We start from the raw sequence: 4268 nt of genomic DNA, 5'->3' as shown, positions 1-4268 counted from the left end.
CACACTCCAAAGGACCTAAGTCTCCTCAGCAGATGGAGGCGACTCTGGCCCTAATATGATGCGATTTTGAAACCCTCCCCATTGGTCTGCAACATTTCTCTGGTACATTCAGACTGTGTTCTTTGCAGTGTTGCCAACATAGAGACTTTGTCGCTAGATTTAGCGACTTTTCAGTCTCCCTTAGTGATTTTTTTTCATGAAAGCGACTAGTGACGAGTCTTAATGTTGAAAAGACGCCAGTATTGTCCAGTGAGCATGCAAGATATTTCTGTCTTGTGGCCGCCGAAACACCTCCGCCGTCACCTCTCTCTTCTAACTGAGGAGCAGCCCCTCCCCTCTCTGCTTTCTCTTCCTGTGCAGAAGCAGTCCGCGGGCAGTTAGAAGAGGAGAGGGGACAGGGTGCAGGGGCCGGTGTAAGTCCAAAAGACAGAGGGAGCTGGCCCTGGGCAAGCCAAACTTCTTTGAGAATTCTTCATCAATCTTTTGCCTAACCCTTAGTAGAATTTCAAATATAGGCTTGATATAAATTCTTGTAGTGAATTTGTAATTTTATGACTAGAGATTCATTTCTCATTTCTCTCATTTCTTACTATCTACCTTAATGACACAACCACTAATCTTTATGCAAATTATTGCAAGAAAGTGCTGATAGACAGTATGTGGAAGTGTAGTTCTTGTCCACAACACCAAGGGTCTTCAACAGGGGGTCCGGGACTCCTAGCGCAGGGGTGTCAAACTCAAATACACAGTGGGCCGAAATAAAAAATCTGGGTCCAAGTCGAGGGCTGGATATCTCTATTTATTATGAACTTAAGTTTTACACATATTGAATCTGAAAGTGGCCTACAGATTTGGCTTATTAGCTATTCTGCTATTGCAATAAGATATAGGCTATTTATTTTGAATAGGCCTGAACTAAGCCTTAGCTTTACACATAAAATAATCTAAAACAGGTCAAATGTCAAATAAAAGAAACATCAGTGCTATTCATTTCTTATGCCTCTCTTTCTTTCTGCAGCTTTGCAAAAAAGAAACCTATGTGATGTGCCCTGTTGCCTGAACTTCCCAACATGTCACAACATAGTGTTCATGGGAAATGTAGGATTAGTACTACAAGCACTGTTGCAAGATAAAGAGTGGGTTTCCAAGCCAAGCACACACAAAATCGCCCAAATTTCGGACTTGTCGCATCGTTTCTGCAGCCTACCAATTCAAACAGACGCAGGGTTGTTTGCTTCACTCATCCCCGGCCAAATTGGCTCGCACCTTTACAAGTTAACCCGCCAAAGTTCATTTTCACCCACATTTGGCAGGTTGATTGGTATCAATTTGAAGCCATGCTCACAACAATACAAAAACCTGACCACAAAACCAAAATAGATATTCTATTTCTACACGCTCTCCTCCTCTCCTGAGCAGGACTCCATATGGAGCCTCGCGAGGTGTTTCCACTCCAACACCTCTGCCTCAGGCTCATTTGCATGTCCTCAAACAGAACCAGTTAGCAGCACTCGCTTTAAGTACTCCGAGTGAGACAGAGACAGGAGAGAGAGACACACACATTTGAGAGCGATAGAGGAAGGGACTGCAGGGGGAGAGATAAAGAGGTCGAAAGGAGACGAGGTGAAAGAGGAAGTGAAAGAGACAAGCATGAAGGGAGGAGGCAGAGAGAGAGGATCCGAAGAGAAACTTGTCTTGTTAAGCACATCACACTGTATTCGCAGTTTGACAACAACTGTTCCACCATCTGCACACTTGATTCCCTTTCTCTGTGCGCCTAGCTTCTTCTTTTTTCCTCCATCGTTCCGCCCTCACGCCACCGCCCCTTCTCCTCTTGTGTTTATTGGAACTCCTCTTTCCTAATTTCCTGTCTTTTCCTCTTTCAAATCCCTCTTGTGGTGTGTTTGTGGGTGTGCATATTTTAAAAGTTATTTGAGGTTTTTTTGCCTATAATTTATTTTCCTCCCGCTCCCCGATTTCTGCTTCTGTTATTTAAAGGGCCCATATTATACATATTTTCAGTGTCATATTTGTAATCTTGGGGATTACTAGAATAGATGTACATGCTTTGATGTTAATTTTTTTTTTTTTTTCTCACATTGCCCCATTGCTGCAGCTCCTCTGCCTGTGACGTTCTGTTGGAACCAGTCTGCTCTGTTGTGATTGGTCAACCAAATTCAAACAAGCCACTGGGCAGGCTGTGTTTGCTCATGCAGCACCTATGGGCAATACATATGAAAAAACTGGGCTGGCTTTCTCAATCAGTGACATCACAATTTTGAGAATTTCAAACAAGAATGTGGGCGAGCTGTTTTAAGGCAGTTGAGAAAAAGTGCCGTATGTGGTAGAAAAAGCTCCATTTGGAGTGAAATGCAGTTTTTTTTGTACTTTATACATCTATTACATACACAAAACGTTTTGGACAGTAATAAACTAAAGGATGGGAAAAATCCAAAAAAGCATAATAGGGGCTCTTTAAATGGGAGAGATATATTAACAGTAAGCAGACATGATGAAATAGAAATATGGATATGTACTTCATAGATACACATAATAAACCCCTGAGAGGGCACATACACACTTATAAACTGAAGGTGTCAATTCAGTCACCCAGCTCAAACTTTACATATTCAGCAGTCAGGATCTCAGTATTTATGGCGAGGGCATTTGTTATTCACACGTTGCCATTGACAATATGACCCAGCAGAGCAGGTTATTAAACCTTTCTCAGACACGGAGCCCATACTGTTTGCATTTTATCCTCGTCTTCCTCTGGGATGTTAGCTCATTAAAACAGGCTTCTTTAGCCAAGAACAGAAATGAGGAAGGGACCGAGTCTCATTGTAGCTCCCGGCCCAGGAGAGCAAAGGATTTAGCTGGACCAGAGTTTAATAAACAAGAGATTGTACCTAGTTTTGGGCAATTTGTCATCTCCGCAGAGAAGATGAGGACATAGCAAATGAATAATACAAAACAGGTGGTTCATTAATGCAAAGGGACCAACATGGCTGATCATGAAAACAACTTGTGTTTTGTGCAAGCTGCAACTTTTGGGACTGAAAAGTGAAGCTAATGCAGAAGTGTCGTAAACCTGAATTCTATCTCATTTCCAGCATGGGGCGACTCCACTTGTAATGGTCTCCCATACTGTCTTCATGTGCAGCTTTTTCTGTGATGGGGAACATGCATTGCGTATTGTTTTTTCTTTCATCTGTAAAAATGTGTATCAGAGGCCTGTGATGGGATCACGGATTGTGTATGGACTGACTTTTGTGTATTTTTTTCTTTTAGAAGTGGTTTGCTGACGAATGCGTTTTTAAAAAAGGAGACTGGGAAGTGACGTGTAGAGGACTCTGGAGTTCAACAGGGGTTTCATGTTTCGCAGGCTTGCCAGTTGAAGTCAACTTGCGGGATAAAGTGTTTTTTTTACTATCGGTTGGGATTTTCCTCTGGACCACCGCATCATCCCTTCAGCTAACTGTCCCGTACAAAGCGGATTAAAAGTCTGACAAGTTAGCATACAAATGAGAAGAAGTCCTCAGATAACTGCCAGCAAAGAAACATGGTATCACAGAATGAGCTGTACGGAGATGGCAAAAAAACACCACCAGTCAAAGAAAAGCACACCGTGGTCCTCCGTACCATGGTCCCCATATCGTGGTCCCCGTACTGTGGTCCCCAAAGACTGGAGTGTGTGTGTAGATATGTGATTAAAAATACGAAATGAGGAACTAACCAACTGGTTGTCCTGTATGCTGCAACAGTATTTATCAGCCTAAGGTTCAATCTTTTGACTGTTCCTTGCACCCGACTTAGGCCCTGGGGACCTAGGGACCGTTTTTTTTGAGTCCGTAGAACCGAGTCTCTGGACCAATACGGTCTGCTGTCTCATATGTCTTTTCCACCAAGGCAGTTCTGGTGCTGGTTTGGAGTCAGTGCTAAATATCGAACTGGTTCTTTGCTTTTCCACACAATAAACCTGGTTATGGGCCAAGAACACGGGTTCCAACTCAGCACCAACTTAACGCTGGTGTAAAGATAAGAACCGGTTATGTCAGGTGCTGGGGGGGCGGGGTCATCATGACGTTCGAATACCAAAACTTCTGCCGGCCATTTTAAAAACCCTGTCAACCCTGTCAGCTGTCAACCATGGAGAGCTGTTGATGTTAGCTTTGGACATGCATGGGAAACCAGAACCATCGTGGTCTGGGGAGGAAACCAACGGTCAGCTGGGTCTCAGGCTGGGGAAGATCCAGCTGGTTCTTAGA

Source organism: Etheostoma spectabile, unplaced genomic scaffold, assembly GCF_008692095.1.
Source record: "Etheostoma spectabile isolate EspeVRDwgs_2016 unplaced genomic scaffold, UIUC_Espe_1.0 scaffold172, whole genome shotgun sequence".
In the NCBI taxonomy this organism is placed as follows: Eukaryota; Metazoa; Chordata; class Actinopteri; order Perciformes; family Percidae; genus Etheostoma; species Etheostoma spectabile.
The sequence above is the reverse complement of the archived record's forward strand: the minus strand, read 5'-3'. Positions refer to the sequence as shown.